The sequence below is a fragment of the Berghia stephanieae genome, chromosome 9 (genome assembly GCF_034508935.2).
Source record: "Berghia stephanieae isolate SIO BIC M18660-M18661 chromosome 9, UCSD_Bste_1.3, whole genome shotgun sequence".
In the NCBI taxonomy this organism is placed as follows: Eukaryota; Metazoa; Mollusca; class Gastropoda; order Nudibranchia; family Aeolidiidae; genus Berghia; species Berghia stephanieae.
In genome coordinates, this window is record NC_088368.1 from 16384773 (window position 1) to 16406174 (window position 21402).

The 21402-nt window shown below is 34.1% G+C and overlaps 1 protein-coding gene across 13 annotated transcripts in view; it reads right to left on the reverse strand.

Moving 5' to 3' along the window:
* The window catches only part of LOC144979783 (uncharacterized), a 46468-nt gene extending 25612 nt beyond the window's left edge, over window positions 1-20856 (reverse strand). Inside the window, exons 1-5 of one of the 13 annotated variants that reach the window (XM_078926869.1) lie at window positions 20774-20856; window positions 17551-17664; window positions 15250-15363; window positions 14370-14529; window positions 7181-9612 (exon numbers count right to left, since the gene is read on the reverse strand). The gene's annotated coding sequence lies outside the window, so the exon portion shown is untranslated. The other 12 variants (XM_078926863.1, XM_078926866.1, XM_078926858.1 and 9 more) reach the window with 12 other exon arrangements.
* Between the last annotated feature and the right edge of the window lie 546 nt (window positions 20857-21402).

A 21402-nucleotide genomic window follows, 5' to 3' on the forward strand; every position in this document is an offset into this window, starting at 1 on the left:
TAATCTCTCTCTCTAGTCCTTCAGTCATTAGGCCCATAAAGCCGGAGAATATCCCGGTTTCTACAGCGTGAAGCAGACAGTAGCAATTGCTACCCTTGCCCTTAGGATAGGACGCTAGTCTAACGCAAGGTACTTTCCGCCAGATCGAACGGATCCAGCTACCCAATCACTGCTGGGTTGACAGGGGGTAAGAAAAAAATCTCGACTGCACCCGGCATCGATCTCGGTCACTTTGATAGTGAGCGAGTGCTCTACCAACTGAGCTATCGCCCCCCCCCCCCAGTAGTAATAGTGTAGTTGTAACAGTAGTTGTGGTTGTGAGAATTTCACTATAATCCCATTGACAACATTATTTTACCAAACTTCGTTTTTAAAAATTATATATAGACGTCTACTGTTATAATAATAAAAAAATGGCTGAGATCGAGAGACGCCATTGTACGTGATATAAATATATATATATATATATATATATATATATATATATATATATATATATATATATATATATATATATATATATATATATATATATATTTATATATATGAAAACGGACGTGTTTATCTTATCTTGTCAAACCCAGAAAGCCTCAATAAATTCTCAAGTCGAAGCGGACCTCTTCAAATCCAATCACAAAAAATAAAACCAACTTGTATCATATTTTTATTTAGCGACATACTTAGTTGTATCTGATCTTAGGCTTGAACGAAGAGAGTTGGTTCCCAACAACTGTGTGACCCACAACGCGACCGGCCAATAACCCAGACACGAGTACGAGAGCTATGACTTCTATAAATAGAATGTTGCATTTCCCGATAATCAACGTCGTCGTCGTCGAAAAATACATCACCCGTATCGATCGTGACCCCATTATAGTAAGCGCTTCGGTTTAAATACTAGTCAGTGTCAGTCAATAACGGCTTTTACTCAGCTCCCCTTACTCTTTGGTATTAGTAACGCTATCTTTGCCGTTCAATTAATTTGACCTATAATTAAACCCCGCCCCCGTTTATCCCCCCCCCCCCCCATCTTACTAAAATTCAATAACTACGTAATATTAATATTGTGATAAATGTCGATATTACCAACCGTTTAAATTGGGTAATTTTCAAGGAGAAGGGGGGGGGGGTCCCCGATAGTTCAGTTGGTAGAGCACTCGCTTCAAGCAAAGGGAACGGGATCGATCCCGTGTAGTGTCAAGTCCAGATTTTTTTTCTGACACACCCCACCCCGGTCCATCCAGCTGGATTGAGTCGTAGGGTCTATTACTATTAGATCTGACGGAAAGTAATCTGCGTCAACTACAGTCCTATACACATGATAGCAAGCAATTGCTTTTAGCACGCTTTATGGCTGAAGGACTATTCAATATGAAAGCTGTCTCAAAACCATTATATGGTACCCCACCCCGAGGACGTCATCACTTTGTTACTCACCCCCACCTCCCTCTTCCCACAGAGCTTTCCCCGCCACTTTCATTTGATAAATTTTGCGGTTCCCATTATCGAGGATATCTGGGTGTAACCCCAACTCCCACAGCTTTATTTTGCGATAACCATTATAATTGTATAAATAACGCTTATATGACCACCCCTCCCTCCCTTCCCCCCCATTGTGCGGCTATGTGGTCTTGTGATATAACACTCGTTTTCGGATCGGAAGGTCCTTGGTTCGAGCCTCGCTTGGCGCACAGTTGAGTCCTTGGAAAAGGCTCTTTACTCACATTCTCTCACTGTACTCAGGTGTAAAACGAGTGCCCGATCGTTAACAGCGTTGTCTCTATCGGAAAATCAATTGTAATAATATCGCCTAACAGGCGCCATGTCTCGTTCTACCTGTGTTACGTATTGCTGTTGGTCAGGGACCCTTTGTAAAGCGCTTTGAGCACGTTTAGCGGATATTGCGCAATATAAGAGCTCACGTATTTTGATTTTTTGTCTTATTTGCGATACTCAATGTGCACCCCCCCCCCCCTTCCCCCCTTTTTTATTACCATTCGAATAGTTGTGGTTTATTTGCGGTACCCATAATCAAAATACATTAATGCGTAACCGGTTCAATCATTTGACCAATTAATTTTGGGTAGGTACCCCTAATCTAAAATATAATTTGTGTAAGTGTAACCTATCTGCGCTCCCCCCCCCCCCCCCCCCCCCAAAAAAAAAAAAAAAACCCCCTTTCAATTATTTGTGGAACCCTTATATAAATCCCATAAAAGTGTAACCCCTGTCAACAACACAATAGATTAATATCAATTAAATTTGCAGTGCCGCTACCGATGATATTTGTTTGAGTGTAATGTCCAACCCTTCTTGTACTTGTAAACCCCCCCCCCCCCCCCCATTTCTCCCTAAATCCTCTTGATTATTTTTAAATCGACGATGTTGTTACACGAGTTAATGTTCTCATCTCACCTCATTAATTAATTTGCGCACGCGCAATCAAGTTTCAAGGCCGCTGATAATAACCCTCCCCTAACTATTGGCCAATTAAATTGTTCCCCTAAATACATACCGGTATATCGGGCATTTGCCTACAATTAAAATTAAACAACTTTGCGGCATCAATGGTGACGGCCGGTAACATGCACCCCCATCCCCCAATCCGGGGTGCCATTCCTTTTTTTTTTTTCAATGATTTGTAGTACCCACTGCCGTAAACGCAAATCTATTGAAGTAACCCCCATACCCATCCCCTCCCCACACAAACCAATTTACCTTCGAGATTCCATACATTTAGGACAATAGGGTGTAACCCCCGACCTATAGTCTATAGGCACTTAAGACTTAGACCCACAAGCAAGCACCTCAAAAAATGTTTAAAAGTAAAATAACACTTTGATCTACTCACGGTACCCATAATCGCGGTCATTTGAGTAAACCCCATCACCCCCCCCCCCCCCCCCCCATAATGTAAATATGTAGTACCCTTTACTCAGGCCCTAAAGTGTATCCCCCCCCCCCCCCCTCAACCCTTATCCAATAGACCAGCATTTAGATCCACCAATTTAAGGTACCCGTAATTGGGTACGTTTCGTGGCTGTAACACTCTTACCACTCAACTTCACATCATAAAATTGCACTCCCCATAATTGAAGGCGTATAACCGAGTGAACCCAATAGCCTCTTATTCTTATCAACATTTTCTTTTTTTCTTAAACAGACGAGAAACAAAATCTGTCACTGGTAAAAAGTGGCAACCTACCTAAAATCACGTGAAAAGTCTGGGGTAACATGATTCACTATCTACTAAACATAGGGTGCCTCAAATTACCGGTGACAATCCCTCCTCTTCCCCAAAATTTTCATGGAAAGCGTCCTGTCTGAATGTAAAAAGCGCCAGTGATGCTCCGTTTAAAACTCAAAAATAGAACCCAACAACAGCAATATACCGTGTCATAGTGTCCAACTTCCAAGAAAAAAGACGCCATTAGTAGGTCTCTCATTCTCTCATAGACGCCCGGCTCGGCTTCCTCACCGATAAGGATACGCTCGGATGCTTCCATGTGCACAATTTTATAAAACAAAGAGAACTTTCATATTCAACTTATCCCTTGGTAAAGGATCCAAGCGAGGGCCTGGGCAAACCCGTTAGGTCGCATCTGTAATTTAACAAAGACAGAGGGCCGCATAAAAAGGGACAAACTAGACATAGAGGTAAAAAGAGAACTTACCCAACAGTCCAACGTATGGCATGTGAATGGAAGAGACCTTACCACTAGCCTAGCCCCACGTGCAATCGAGAAGACCCGAACAGCCCCGTTATATAGTACGCGCTTGGCTAAGAAGCTCATAACATTGCCATCCGGAAGTATAACGGACCAACACACAAAACTGTGCGTATCCATGAACGTTTATAGTCAGGTTAATACAGTTCAGTGAGCATTACTCATAAACGCGGATGGCAAAAAACAATAACAAAGACCTGAGTGACGTCATCTTCGAACTATCTATAACATTTGTCCTCGACTTCATGGACATGTTGGCTCCGCAAAGGAACGTACGGGTGACTTTGTTGTTGATAACGCGTGACAACTCCCCCCCCCCCCCCCCCCCCCCCCCACTCTTTTACTATCTGTAAGCTCTGTGGTAAGCCCCGTATGGGCAATCTTTAGTGAACCTTAAACTCAACTGTATTGGTCCAGAAATTATTTACAACTATAAACGTATCCTATTGAGTTGTTTTCCACACTTCTCCAAATCTTATTCATTTTCTAAAAAATGCTGTGCATGTCTCGCACGTGTACTCTTTCGACACCAAAATTTTAAAAGAAAACAATTGCAAAATACAAAGAGTACGATAAGGGCTATGAAATTGTAATCTTTTCTCTTTTATCATCTTTTTAAAAAGTAAGACTTGGACCCCTCTTTTCTACGCTATGTAAGAATATAGGACACATCAGTGACTGTTTTTGACATGTGCCTTTACCTTTTTTGACTCTTCTTATTTGATGTGTTGATTGTTTTTTTTTTTTTTCAAAACTAAACCCCCAAATGTCAGCGATCCATTCCTTTTGTGAAATCCGAACACCCCCTTTGAAATCTCTTAATTAGTGGAGCACGAGGTATAATGAGATCCACAGGTAGAAGGGTAAAATCGTATTATAGTTCAACGCAAAATGACTGTACTAATACTAATATTAATATTAATTTGCATTCATTTTCATGAGGTGGGGAGGGGTGTAATTATAATAAATATAGGATTTTTGTACCGACAGGTTTTGTTTTATATAAACGTTTTATCTCTTTTTAACGTTAAAACAGATGTCCATTGTATGAAACTGAATCCCATTTGACCCTCGTTTTATTCTTGCTACCTATCACGGTATTGGTTTTATATGGTCACAAGACTTGATTTAGTCTCGTCTCGAAACAAAAATTCCCACACACGCGAATTGATGGAAAGCACTCCCAATGAATATCTTTTTAAACATTGAATGGACGCCAACCATCTACGAAAATGCCTTGGTCGACGTGCACTGATTTGCAGGTCTGATAACCTAAAGTCTTATGGGCCCAATATTGTAATTGTATTTGTATCGTAAAGGAGATACTCTCAATCCAATGCTCAATATAAAATTGTCCATTACAACAATGTTAAACCAAGCCCATAATTGCGTTGTTATCAGACCTGCTGATTTATGCACGTTGGCTTTGGTCCTTTCCTTTCCACCGACAATTCAAAAAAGAGAAAAAATGTTTTTAAAAAATTAGATCTATTCTTTATAGGTACATCACCCGCCTGCCCACCTCACTTTTAAAGTACAATAATAAATAATAATAATAATAATAAATAATAATAATAATAATAATAATAATAATAATAATAATAATAAAATATTAATAATAAACTAAATAAAACTAACTTTTTAAAAAAATAATATACCAAAAAAACAGAAAAACCAACAAAACATTTTAAAATAAAAAATATCAATAACAAAAAATTGAACCTCTATTTCGTTATCCGATCACAATAAATCTATTTTTTCCTAAGTGTCCAATTAAAAAAAAAAACGACTTATTTTAATAAATATGTGGTGTGTATACTTTGCACCCTAACACCCCCCCCCCCCCCTCCCCCCAAATACACTCAAATTCATCCTCAACAAAATCCTGATAAAAAAAATGAAAATAGCGAGGACACAGTAATGATCACATTGTAGACATCACACAACATTAAATTAACTAACAAACTGACAAATGAAATAATTCAACACGAAGTCGTTCACAACATATAACAGGACAATACAAGATGACCATATGCTACGAACGTGTACAAAACAACAGGCAACTGTTACAGCACTTGAACAGAACTGACGAATATGTAAATGACAGCGAATCTATATTTTGACTGGTAAATTTATTGTTGAATAAACACCAATCTACTCTAGAAATACATAAACACAAAAAGGACACATTATATACGCACAAGGGACATGAATGTTTTTGTCAATGACTGTGAAGCACTTTGAGCACATTTAGTGAATATTGCTCAAGTTTACATAATAGACCAGAAGTGACCTTAATGCGACGAAATAGCATATAGATAGAGAGAGATAGAGATAGAGAGAGAGAGAGAGATAGAGAGAGAGAGAGAGAGAGAGAGAGAGAGAGAGAGAGAGAGTCAGATTTGGCTTTTTCTTCTTAATGTCCAATTGTAGGTTGGGTGTGAGCGGAACTACGTTGAGTGTTGTTTTAACTTTATATTAATATTTCTTATCCCGTAATTTACAAAACTAAGGTGCAATCTTTATTATCTAAAAGTTAAAAGCTCTTAATTTCAATAGCCATGTTATTATTAAAATCTTCATTATTATTACCATTAACTTTGTAATCATAACTGTAATAGTCATTGTTGTTATTACTAATATTATCGTTATCATCACAATTATTACTACTAAAAACATTCTGATTTTCCCGAATAGTCCAGGACAAAACATTGAATTACTAGTATTACTACTCGATTATTATTATTATCATAAAAATCATTACTGTTTAATTATTATTATTACTGTTGTCATCGTTATTACCATCATCACATTATTACCACAATTATTATTATTATTATTACTGTTGTCATTATCATTATTACCATTAACATCACACTATTACCACTATTATCATTTTTATTACTCTCATCATTATTATTATTATTATTATTATTATTATTATTATTATTATTATTATTATAATCATCATCATTATTTATTATTATTTTCATAATCATTACTATTATTATTAATATTTTCATAATCGTAACTATTATTATTATCATTATTTTCATAATCATTACTATTATTATTATTTTCATAATCATTACTATTATTATTATTTTCATAATCATTACTATTATTATTATTATTATTATTATTATTATTATTATTATTAACATTACTAATACTACTCTCATTACTATTACTGTATTAGCAATATTAAATGTTATAAATATTTTTGATGCTATCAATATCACCTTAGCACAATTATCATTAATTCTAAAAAGCTATTTATCATGGTCCTGATCGTTTACACTAGTATTGCCATTGTCATCTTTTATAAATAACCTCTACATGTCTTCTTTTCTTATTTTAAAGACAACAACGAAGTCTGAGCTAACAAAGATGGAATCAGATTCAGCATAGAAATGGGTTGAGGGTTTTTCAAAATAGCAAGATTTCCATACCATTATTTTGGGCTTCGGTAAGTGATATATTCTGTTTTGGTGTTGTTTTCTTCTTTTTTTTTAAATTTTAAATCTTATTTTGTTTCATTGTTGTGTTTCCTTTTGATTGTCTTTCCTCTTTCTTTTCCTCCTTTTACATGCTTTAATGAATGCAGCCAAGGGTAGACCCATTCTGTAACAATGGGACTGTTGCAGGACACCACCGTTCCTTTAATACAAAAGTACAGAACAGCTGTGGATCCAACAATGTTCTGAAATAATGAAAATGAAACTAAAACCACAAGACGTGTTGCCATTTCTATCTATCAAAGGACATATCTTTCCAATCACAGCTAAGATAAATCCTTCAGTGAGAAAGCAACCGTTCAGAATGGAACAGTGATTATTTTGGGCTTAGTAATATCAGTCAAGATTATATATTATGATGATAACCTAGAGAAGATGAGAGAGCAGAGACCATTCAGTCATTGCCACCACAGGCATTTCTTCCTGGCTCTATGCAATGACCAAGTGTTCTATTTTTTTTTTTACCTCTTCTCATGTTATTCTAAGGGGTTTGGGATCTTAAAGAACTTCTTTACTTTTAGCTTTAAATGTCACTGTCCCAATCACACCTAACAACTTTAGTTGCATTTCAAATCATTAATTGAGTAGCAGTTTCTTTTTTCCAAATGTGGAAACTAAGCATCCATGAACTTCAAAACAGATTCACTCCTGACCTTCAAATAAAGTCATCACATTTTCCATAAAGATTGCCATCTCTAAAAGTTCTACACAGTGTTTCATTGCAGAAATATCTGTGGTTCGAATCCTAGATTTCAGAGCAAAGTGATGGCAAAAGCTTAAGACCTGAGTGGCATATTACAAAGTACAATTAATCCAGAAAAAAAAAAAAAAGTTTGTTAATTTTCAGAGGGTACTTAAAGCTCCTCTGAAGGATGTCCAGGATGAAAAATGGATCCAAGGCTAATGTATTAGAGAACCAGCTCCTCATGCCTCCATATCAAGGAGAGTAAATCAATAAGCAATGCCTCAATTCTCCCTGTTGATGGCTTAGCATACTTCATTTTTCACCCATTTTGGTCAACAACAATACATTAAAAACTTTCACTTGTTACATATTTATCAGTTACGTTTTGATATTGAGGTAAAACTTTGATGAGAAAGAAAATCATACCAAAACCTCTTGGGAATTACCAGTTCTATTCCTATTTAGATAAAATCTTTTACACCCCCCCCCCCCCCCCCACATTTATGACTAAATATTTACAATGTAACTGAAAGGTTAACATCCTCTATATGATACATATCTATGTATGTGTTAAGAATTTATAGATCTTACTGATAATATTCATATAAGTTCTTTACCTTAACGGGGTTTGTTGAGTTTTTTAAGTTACGTAGTTCTCTTCTATTTAAAAAGAAAGAGAGAGAGAGAGAGAGAGAGAGAGAAAAATAAGAATTTTTCAAATAAATATCAATACATTCGTGCTTCTCCTCATCTCTTTTAATTTGAAAAGGACAATTGTGGCAATTCATTTTTAAAGATAGGTTTGTTTCTGTTTCTCATTTTTTCCACTGAACGTCTAAATTTTAAAAGCTGTGCGTAAACTCTTAGGTGAGAAAACAATCTTAAATGTACACCTCAAAACAACACAAATCCAAAAATATTCCACTCTAGAAATAAATATAGTAGACATGTTTTACGTCCTTTTTAGAAGCCTTTTTAAACAGTACAACAAAAGTCCTCAATGCCCCTATCTTTAAAGCATCTCAATCAGCACTTTAATAAAAGCGGACAAAGTCCTAGAAAAATGTAGCTGTACTTTGACTGGCTATAATGCTACATCTTGAGTCTAGACTAGGTATTATCACCACTCAACTTCAGGTCATTACTCTTTGTGACAGATTCATAATCATTTTTTTTGTTTTCGTATTAGACCATTTCAATGCCAAAAGGAAATTAAAATAAAAGTGCATTGAAATACAATTTCTAGCATGTGATAAATGTGGGAAATGTGTTGCGTTGTTTTGTGCCAAATGAGAATTCCACATCTTAATTCCTGGTTAACAAGAACGCCATAAATATTAAGGATAAAAACTTAGAAAACAAATGAAATCTATTTCAAGTGTGATATATTCCGTAGACACATTAATTTACATTAATTATTAGGGAATAGTAAAACTTGCAACCTGAATTTTGACTCATAAATGTTCTTGGTCCACACCATGAATTAAAACTTCTGCACTCCTTTTCCTTCTATCTGCCAACATCGTCCAAAGTCAGAATCACAAAATTATTACAGCCACACAGCAAACTGATCGCACTGTCCCCTGAGGCACACAAAGTAGTAGTAGTAGTACCAGTACCACATTGGATACCAATAATCACTTCTTCCATCGTCTTGTTGTTGTTAACTATGGGATGAATCCTTAAAGAGAAAACAAAAGAAAATCATGACAATGAATGAAAGCAGTGTTAACCAATTGAATGGCTGCATAAAGTGACAATTATACATCATCCAATATCAAGCACCACTGAGAAACAATCAAGATTCTAAGATCAGTCTTTCCGATCAATTCTGTAATTCCAGACATCCTATACCTACACATGACTCACCACACCAACCAAGTTAAATCAGACATTAAACATTGAATTCAAAGTACAAATTATGATATTGAATTTAAACTGATAATAACGAACGCAGCTTGTTTAAGGTGAGGGGAGGGGGGAACGAGAGAGACATCCTAAGGACATCCTCTAACACCCTACAGATCTGATTTTGAGTCTCTTTATCATACTTTAACATATTCAGCCTCAAAGTGTCCCATTATTAGTTGAGGTCTCTGAATTTACAGGACAATTACAGAGAACTCAAAAACTAAAACAGCTAATTTAAAAATCTCTTTGTATGGTGATAAATTTACATCTATTACACATTGTGGCAAAATTACAGTCAATACCGGAAGTTACCTTTTGAGATCTACTTAAAAGAATGAGAAAAGTTAGTCCAAAATGGCATTTTGAGAAAAACTCAAAATTACATTTCATATGCCTAAAAAAAAAAAAGACATGTTTTGTGCATTAACCTACATATTCTATGAAATTTTAAAACAGTGACGGATAGAAACAAAAATGACTGTAAAGTTTAGTTTCAATTTAGATGTTTCCAATGACACCAAACTTTACTATATTACTACAGTGAAAAATTTAGTTGCTAAGGGGTAAAGTTTGAGAACTTAAACATTTTATTCATATTTTATCATACCCTTACCTCAATCAAGGGCAATTTTTTAATATTTAGACACCTTTTTGAGTATTGAAACCTAAGAAAATGGATTCTACAATTATTTTTACACAGAATCACCACAAAAAAAACCCAACGATTTTTCGTTTATTTTCTCTCTGAATCTCAAAATCTGAACAGCACAGGACCCGCGGATCCCCTTAACAGGATAACACTCCATTTTCATCATCTTGTTTTTAAGTTATGATTTCTCATTATCTGGCGAAGAATAGGCATGTGACCTAAATACACATGAGAAGTGTTACTGCAAAAGTCACAATGTTTAAAAAAAAAAAAAATTCACAAAAAAGCCTCTCTCACACCTACACCGTTAGAGTCAGATACCCGCATTATATTAAACATTTCCAAGATATTTTGAGAACCACCTTTCAATCAAAATTATTAATGGCATTAAAGGATGGCAAATACCAATTTTGATTAAACTCAACATGTATTACGTTTGGAAAAAATGATGCTTGTGACAGACAGACCACATATTTTATAATAGAACATGGATAAAAGAAAAATCGTAGGCAGAAAAAAAAAAAGTTCTTTAAATCAGGTGACATTATAAGACGCAAAAATGAGGCACAACTATACACTTGTTAATTCCATCAATTCATTTCAAGCCAAGCTTTATATACGTGCTCTGCTGTCTTTGGATTTCATAACAGAATAAGAGATGTTATATCATAAGTACTATATTAGCCTTATTTAGTATATGGTACACTTTTTAAAAAATTGCAGCCAAGGACTGTTTTTTATGTTTTTAAGGGTTTTACGGCGCTTGCAACGCATTTAGGTTATATCAGCGCCAGTAAAAAGGAAGAAAATGGGATAGTAAAAAGTTATAGAATTACAATTAAAGCATCCAAGAAAAAATAAGACATAGGGGAACTGGGAACAAATAGGGATCAGATGTAGATTCCAAGAGCATACCACCAATGCACTTAGTTTGAGATCACCTATAAGTCTCATCCAGACACAAGCACAAAATCCAACAAAGAGGAATACACTCAAATGCTTGCATTATACATTAAAAATAACACATAACAGAGAGATGATTTACAAGGAAAAAAATATCATCTCCCAAAACAATAACTATGCATTTGACTGTTTCCCTCCCAGTCAAGGACTCTGGCCAGGGTCGGGACAAAACCGAGCAATCTCACACCAAGACAAAGACAGAAAGCAAGTTGGAAAACAGATATACGGGGATAGAAGACACGGTAAGTACCTCCCTGCCCACTGTGGAGGTAGGGAACCCCACCCAGACAGCCAAGGACTGGCTTAACTTCATCGAGTATCATTATATGCAAATGTTAGTATCAACTTTTTCACTACAGTAGTCAAGAATAGTAATAAACCGCATTATCCAACCCAATAATTCACATTTGGTACATTACTCTGGTTATGCTTTTCTATTATAATTTTCCTAACATTTCTTTTGACAACAGGAATAATGCGATGATTTCAAGCTAAAATCATACATAAAACATTAATTAAATGCCTCATAGATGACAATTAAAACAAATAGTGTCCGCAATTTAAACCTAAGAGTGATAAACTGCCTGAGTGCATTAGTTATGTAGAATGAAGCCGGGAATTATATTTCATCTATAAAATCTAACAGCATTTTCCATTCATCCTTCATTGAACAATATTCTTTCTATGGGAAATTCCATGCAGAATCAAATTATGAGAAAAATTCATTTTAAGAATGGTGGTTAATAGACCGATTTATAAAGAAGGAGAATGCCAAAACCTCTTAAATCAAAAAGTGTCAACTTCATTATCTTTGCCCCGATATTGAATAAAAGACCTCTAAATCTTCTGCTAGATAAATAACTGAAATAACAGTAATCATTGTCTTGCAAGTAATGTAAATTATGTAACATTGTATAACAAGCTGTTGGAAGGACATTTTTTCATCTGCACTCAAATACCAAGTATTTAAAACGAGCTAAATGTCTCTTTTCAAATTAAGCCTACTGCTAATATGGTAACTAATATCAGATCAGAGAAATTCACAATTATTTAATAACACCTTAGGAAACCATGACAGATAACTAACAAATGATTAACAATTCCCAGTTCTCATTCAAGATTTCAATATTTTTTCAAGAATATCATCTATTAAAATACGCTTATTTCATTGTGATCTCAGAAAATTTTAATTTTGACAAAATTCAGTTTGAAAAACGACTTGAAACACAGGGATGCCCTTTGCTAAAATTTTTAAAAGCCTGAAAATTTTTCTTGTAAAGACCATATATGAAAATATTTCGTGCAAAGCCTCTCTTCATCAAACGGTATTAGCCTTAAATCTAAAAAAGAATACATTTCCATCTAGCTTCCCCTTACCATTTCCTTTAAACAGCCAATGCTTTCATCTTTTAAAAAATACACTCACCATTACCAAATAAGGTCAGCCAGAAAATTTCAAAAAGCTGGTTTTCCAACTTTAGCCGGAAATCGGGCAGCTCTGAATACATTTTTTATTAACGTATATGAAATAAACAATGGGTAAAGTGATGACCCAGTTTAAATAGGAATATGTCATGAGGAAAATGTTAGATCAATGGCTTTAACTCTCTAGAGTTCATATGAATGGAAAATCGAACAAATTTGTTTGATTTTCAATGAGGGTGAACTCAAGAGAGTTAATCATTTTCTAACCTAAACTCTATGGACTACGCAATATGAAATTCATTGTTCCTAGTTCATGCCAGGATATCACAACCTGTTACTGAATACCAAAGTTACCTTTTGGGAACAAATTACTCTATTAAAAGAAATCACACTATTCAACATAATATTCAGGGAACATTTGAAAAAATGAATGCAAAATAGCTATGCATAATCTTGGGTAATTTTGTGATATTTACTTGCATATATGGCTCACAAAAATATGGCAGATTTTTATCAATATACTTAGAAATTAGTGCTAAATTTTCATACTGTCTACATTGTATTTTGAAACAATTGTACCTCATGAGTAACAATTTGTCAAAGTTCTACCCCCCCCCCCCCCCCCCACACACACACGCACCTTTTAAAATAATTAATTAACCAAACACTATCACTATTTACCAACATTCTAACCAACTTTCATTTGAATACCTAAAAGAATTTTAAGCTGTGAAAAGGAAATAAATCAATCACTTTATCCTACAATGTAAAGGCAAAAACATAGTACATTCAACAAATATAACATATAAGTATAAGCATAAAATTATTTTGTACCTAATACCCGTAAACCTGTTCAATAACCATACTGCAGTTTTAATATACAGAGCAGCAGCTACAATGCACCTCCAATGTTTTAGCTTTTATTAAAATGATCAAATACCGAGCAAGAAAATTTAGAATCACATAAGCCAGCTCATTTTATGACATAATCTTATTATTATTGACAATTGGGTATTTGGAAATTCCAGCTGTAATTTCTTGATGAAAATTTTATGATATCCGTGAAACACAAACAGCCTGACTTAACGACCATCAAACATTTGAGTGCACTATCAAACAATTTATAAGTTTGGTAAGGTTACAAAGAATGCTGGTTGAGAACTAGAACAATATTCTTAAGGTTATAGTCAATGATCTCATTTATTGCTCTATGAATTCAGAAATGATTTTCTTTTCAAGTGTTGTGCTGTGAAGTTTGAAATTGGTATTGCATTGAACTATCAGATTTTTAAAAGTGGTGCATTGCAACTCTTCCTTAGAACAGACATACATTTCAAACCTCAAACATACTGTTAACAAATCTCAAAAACATGAAAACATGTAAACATCTATCTCAATAACTGCAATAAACTGATTCATGGATGGTTCTTTGTTTCAAAACTTCATTTCTTAATCAATTAGTTATCATATCATTACAACAGAGCACTTACCTAAACAAATGATCCTTCCAATTGAGATCTAGAACAGTCCAAAGACGAATAAAATCCCAAGTCTACTCCAGATGACTGGACCATTTTATTTTTATCTTGTTCACTTGAAAAGATTCATCTTGACCACTTGTAATCTTCACTGGCAGACAATGTACAGTTCCTTGCAATGAAAGTAAATAGAAATGATTAAAAATGAAACGGAAAATTGATAATGAGGCGATTACTAATTATTAAGCTCTTAATATATTTGAAAAAACATGAAAGTAAGATGACCTAACAGATCTTAATAAATTCTATTCATTCAAAGACGGATAAATGTAGTATACCTACAATTTACTGCATCAGCAGAACCTGATTTGCATAAACCAAACCATTTACTAACATTTTAAAAAAATAAAGCGCACATTTATATTATATAAAAATATAGTGCTAAAAATAAGTGTCGACATTTTCACAAGTAAAGTTTCAGAAATTGTACAGAAATTTGAACATCAAGATATGCATCAACATAATATAAATTATACATAACTTTTTTTTTTATGGATGCCTAAGTAAAAACTACATTAAGTGTATTTCAAATCAAAATTGTTTTCATCAACAAAAATTCATAATTTCTAAAACACTTAATAAGTGTTAATGACATTTGTCATTCAAAATCCAAGAGTATATTTGTGAAAAACGTAACAGAATAAATAATTCAATTTTTAAAAAAACAAAAAAAAATTTGGTCATGAATACATCCTATCTTCCATTCTATCTTAAATCATACCTGAACACATATTAAATAGGACAAATATGCCACTTAAGACAAAATCTCTTCTTCTCAAAAGTAAAAGTTCTTCAACAAAATATAAATTAAATGAAATTACTATGTTCTTACCTTGACATCCATCAGCTGGGTTAAAGAAGACATATCTGCTTAGCTTCAAGTCATCACCTTTAAGTAAGGCTTTTTAAACTTTCCAACTAAGTCGATTAATGAGCATAGATGTTTCTGGAAATGAATGGAAAATGTATAAAAGAAATTATCAAAAATGCAGTTAAGATCTGACACTGGAAAATGCAGTTCTCTCATACAGGACAACCAAACAAATAACTGCTTTCTCTGACTTTAAAAATAAAATATTTCCCCCCTAACACCTATTTGCCCTTTCCACTTAAACTGTTGCAATTAAATTTATTTTTAACTTAGATTATCTTCGCCTCATAAAAATAAATCTGCATAAGAAATATATTTCCTACACAGAAATAAGTTTGTATCTGAAACACATAATCTTATCATGTTGTTACCAACATGTTTTATTTATATAGCTTCCCATTAACAATAACCTTTATTTGATTTCTATGTTGTGATCCAAGTGTTTTCCATATACGTTACAACCCTGCGATTTCAGCCCCAGTAAAAAGGAAGATAATGGAATGGTCAAGAAATTCTAGATTTACAATTAAAAGCACATGGAAGACAAAAGGGACTGGTTCAAATAGGGAAGAAATGTAGATTCCAAGAGCATGTTTACAGTGTAGGTACTTAGTTTGAGATCACGTAAAAGTCTCCTTCAGACACAAGCACAGGATCCCACTAAGAGGAATTCACTCAGATGCTTACAGATCATTATATATAGTTAAAATAAAAAAAACTAACAATACATAACAGAGAGATGATTTACCAGGAAAGACATCATCTCCGAAAGCCATAACATTACATTTGATTGCTTCCCTCACAGCCTGTCAGGGCCAGAACAAAACTAAGTAATGTCATTCCGAGACAAAGACAGAAAATAGACATAGGTGAAAACGAGACACAGCAAGTGACCTCCCAACCACTAAGGGAGGACAAAAGACCCCACCCAAACAATGTCTCAAAATTCAAAACCCGCAAAAGACAGATGATTGTTTATATGACTAAACAAGAAAAATTCCATAAGGATTAAGGTTCCTTACATGAATCGAACAACCGATCAGCCATCTGCTATTATTATTATTGCTTCAGTCCAATCTATAAAACTCTTAATAATAGCCCAATGGTCTCTCTTTCCATTCCCAAGATGGGCTGACCATTATTCATCTCCATAAAAAAACATAAGGCAGAGAATATATAGAACAATGGACCACCATTTAATTCAAAAGGTAGAATTTTAGTAGCAGGCCAGGATTTAAAATAAACACATAAAAATTTGAATGAACAAATCTACGTAAATTCAATTTAGTAGCTTAATACCAAGTAAAATGAAAATCCCTATATTGAATGGCAATGACCACACTTCACTCGCCCAATTTTGTATCAATCATGACTAATTGGCAGTTTTTATATTATTACTATTATAATTATATCATCATTTTGTTTTTAAAAGTTTTTGGTCTTTTTAATAATTTGAATAACTTCAAGCAGCAGCACTTTCATTTCACTCATTATTTCGGAGACCCGACCATTTGTATGTCGGTATAAAAAATAGTTTTAAATTTTAATAGAAAGGAAAGAAAAGTATATCAACATTTTCAAAATGACGTAACGGAGCAGAAACCCACTCTATCCAAAACAAAAATAATGCAAATATTCTATTTTAAAGACAAAAACCCTGGGGGAAATCGAACTTGAGTCAATTTGTTTTAATGGACACCCATTACTAAGAAAAATCTAATCATTTATTCATGGTAACCAGCAGGAAACAGTTGTGACGTATAGTTTACATCTTGTAATGGTAAGCTACCATTTGAATAATAAGACATGAGGGTAGTAATCTATCATTCTCATTATCTTTTATTTTTATGTTAGGTTTCTGGATGATGTGATTGTATGGCTTTCTATTTCATGTTCTTAAAATGTTAATTTTATGAATAAAAATGTATGTCACCTGTATAAACACTTCCAAACAATGACCTTAAGATCTCAATTACTATTAAAATGTAATAGTACCTTACATATGTTATGTCTCACACTAAAACTAAATATTAGATGTTTCTGTTCGCTTGCTTACAGAGTATTTAGTTGATATTGCGCGGTATTAAAGCTCTTTTTTTTCTTTTTTTTTAAATTTCATTAAAGAGAAAATAGGAAAATAACACAGAAAACAAAATATTTCCTATTTTAGCTAATTCTTTTCATTCCAAAGTCTGCTATTGTCTCTTGACTTTTTATCGCTTTATTCAAAATAACATGTAAAGAAAAGAGGGAGAAACTTACAAGACTATGGTATGTCATCCTTTTTGCATTGCGCAGAATTGTTTCAGTCCTCTCCAATCCCACCAATTTGATGGTGGAAAAATATCATCACTGGCATTATGTAGGGTCATTTATCTGGACACAAGTATCCTTTGGGTTCAAGATCACATTTCCTTTGTATTTGCAGCACAACATTCTTATCTGAAAGTTTACTACTACTAGCATAATTTTTCTTCGGAGATCTTCCAAAAAGGCCCATATCAACCTAATCATCAGTTAAGATCAAACAAATTTCACACATAGATACAAAAATTTAAAAATAAGAGGCCAGCCGATCAATTCTGACAATAAAATAAAAGGATTAATCCATATCAAAATCTAACCTTACTACAAATATTCCAATACTAAAATAGAAATTAATTTGTGTTTGTTTTACTCAGAATCTGGAAATTCGTGGGACAAAGCAAAGATCAAATAACAAAACTGAAGAAATCCAAGTTTCAAAAACCCTGATTTCTAGTGATATGACTGAAAAGATGTGTATGAAACACAAAGCAGAATGGAAAATACAAGAAAAAATTGGCAGAGGATCATCCCTCAGTCCTGAATGTCCTGGCAGGCTGATTTTTTCTCTCTCTTGTATCTTAATTACTGCTTTGTCTGGCACTGGCAATCTTTCATACAGATCTTTTCAAAATTTAATCTTACATCAGTCAATATCTTCTCGCTAATTTGTCTTTTTGATTTGTATTGAGAATATTTAACACGATAGGCTCTTATGAATATTAAATATCAAAAGAATATCTGACGACATGTTTGAAAGTATGTAAGTCTTTGATTAGAAGCAATTCAGAAATTCAATACTTTTTCATTTATCACAAGATGTTTTTCTAATTCACTATTTGCCTCCTAAATACACATAATTTTGTAATCCCAACATGTGTGAATTGCCTTGATCTAACTGAGACTGTAATAAATTATTATATATGACTGGATTCTTTTGATTTTAAATAAAATTGCAAAATCAAGCATAAAACAAACGATAAAAATAAAAACAAATTAAGATCATTTAAGTCATGTAAGTTGCAGTATAAAATATAAAAATGATTTTCCTAAAAACGAGAAAACAAAAATAAAAATAATGAAGAGGTGAGAGGCATTGGTCATTGGTTGCACTTGCTACTTCACTGGAAGGCTGTGATCACTGTGAAGGAAATCAGATGGTATTAGTAATAAATTTGATTAATATTGAATTGGGCCTACGGTCTATGTGCACACATATTAGCAGGTCTGACAGCTGAGCGCAATAACGGGCTTGTTTTAATTTTAACGTTGGGGTGAGAATATTTTGCATTGGGTTGATAGTATTTCCATTACAACAATGAGCCCATAACAATGTGGGTTATCAGACCTGCAAATAAGTAGCGACACGTCGGTGACTGACGACCCTCCGAACATTTAAATTTAATTGTATGAATGAAAATGAATGGGATAGTGTGTAATTGTAACTTAGATACGTGTCATACATTTGCAAGTCTTAGTCTGATAGCTGATCACAATTATGGGCTTGATTTTGATTTAACATTCATGTCACCTGGGCAATTTTTAAAGGGGAGACCTTCCATAAGCTACTACATCCCAAGTATTCTTGTTCTAGTAGGGGGTTTGGGAGGGGGAAAACTTTTTTTTTAAAGTCTCCCCCCTCCCAAACCCCCTTCTAGAAGTTCTAGTGTAGGGGGTTTGGGAGGGGGGAGACTTTAAAAAAAAAAAGTTTCCCCCCTCCCAAACCCCCTGCCCCTTCTAGAACAAGAATACTTGGGATGTAGTAGCTTATGGAAGGTCTCCTTTTAAAGTTTAAGTAATAATTTGAATTTGCGTTATCATTATGATCAGACCAGACCTACAAATATAAGAAGTGCTGTGTAAATTGTAAAGTAAAGCACGTTGTATCTTAGAATTAGAAGTTGTAGAGTCTAGAACTCTAGAGTTCTAGAAGTTAGAGTAATAGAGTTGTCCTTTTTTTTTCACCTGGAGTCCTGGAGGTCAACTATCTACATATTGACATAAGAGGTTTATATAGATGCATTGAAAATGAACATTGATGCACTATCATTATTATTATTACAGTCTCGGTAATGCAAGGGTTGTGTCTGTACCTCCCCTACGCAGACTTCTAAAAGTAAAAGTAAAAGGATAGAAAATACTGAATTAGGTCAAAGGTTAGTGATTGCTATCAAGGATCGTAGAATTATGATTTCCAGTTATTCTTTGAATTTTTATTTTTTTAATATATAAATCTCTCCGCTCAAGGGGGGGAAAATCAACTTATCGCCGATAGATGAATAATTTCATAAACATGTTTTCATGATAATAGAAAAATAGAATGCAAAGTAAGATGTTCGAATTGCATTGGCTACCAATGACCAAACCAAACGATCGTCGTCTAGTGTCTAGTCGAGTGTAGCGTAGCATGTTGGGTAGACTTGAACTTGGAACAGAGCTTGTCAAGTTTCCTGTGTAAAAATAAATAAATCATACTGACAAAATCTGATGGCTTGACCAGCAGTTGTTATTTTTCACGTAAAACAGTCATTCTACGTTCCCTTCCGTCAAGAATGATCAATTTGGCCTACCTGTTGAGTAAACATAATCCACGGTGAATTAATCTGGAATGTAGGTCGTAGGAAAATCGTGATTGCATAGCTTTTGGGGAAAAAATAAAATCATTAGTCCCCTAAACCTATAGAAGGAGTAGTGTTGTGGATCCTAAATAGAATGTATCGAGTAATCATTTGTAGTTTTCATATCTCCATTGCCAACGACTCGGCTGGCTACGGCTAATGGATTTTATTTTTTTATTTTTTGATCTGGCCCAGTTAGGCTGAGCTGCTCATAGCTACTGTCCGCGGCTCTCGACGTCCCTTCTCAATCACACGAGCATCAGTCCTGAGAAAATTTTACTTTCCTAATCATAAAATAACGTTCGAGGTGTTTGCTTTACAAGTGTATTCATTTATATTGTTTTATCCCGGGTCCAACAGATTGTCAAAACTGCCTTTTCAATATTTTCATTCCCTTTTCCTACCCCCTAAGTCGGCTGAGATCCCAATTTATAATTTCTAACAAGTATGTACCTTATGATTGGTACTATATTGAGTTATCCAACTAATTCAGTAATGATAATATGATAATATCACTAAATGTATACGTTAGTTAGCTATAGTTCTAATAAATATGTTCATACTCCAAACTAGCAAACGGTTCTTCGTTTCACTAAAGAATGTCGAAGAATTGTAATCGGACGTTGAAAATGCCATTCTATCGATCCATCATAGCAGAATCGACTACAACGGGTGAGAGAGCAATCCGCTTTATTTTAACCAAATAGTGAACTTGAACTTTGTCATTTTAGCTTACAGTATTCAAAATACAATAAAAACAATTTTAAAAGCACTATCAGTAGCTATGACAAGCCTTATTACATTTTTAATGTGGTTAGGCAATTATAAGTATCGCTATATGTATTATGAGTTGAATATTCGACACCGTGTCCTTGGCAGCGTGACAGGACAACGAGATTCTACGGGGTTCACATGTACAGTAAGTAATTATTCAAGGGGTCCCGCTAGCCTCTAACCCGTGACTGTGACCCATCTTTGTGGTGTGTCTCGAAAGATTTTCTTTTTTTTTTTTTTTCTAATAACTATGACTAGATCTATCCTTGTGCTTGTTTTATTGTCCACTTGAGATATAATCATATTTTAAATAAATATTTCTCTCTAAATCTGGTTAAACTTTGGTGGAATATATACACTGTGTGTAGATATCAGAAATTTCTTTACACATTTCTCCATAATAAATTTTGGCCATAAA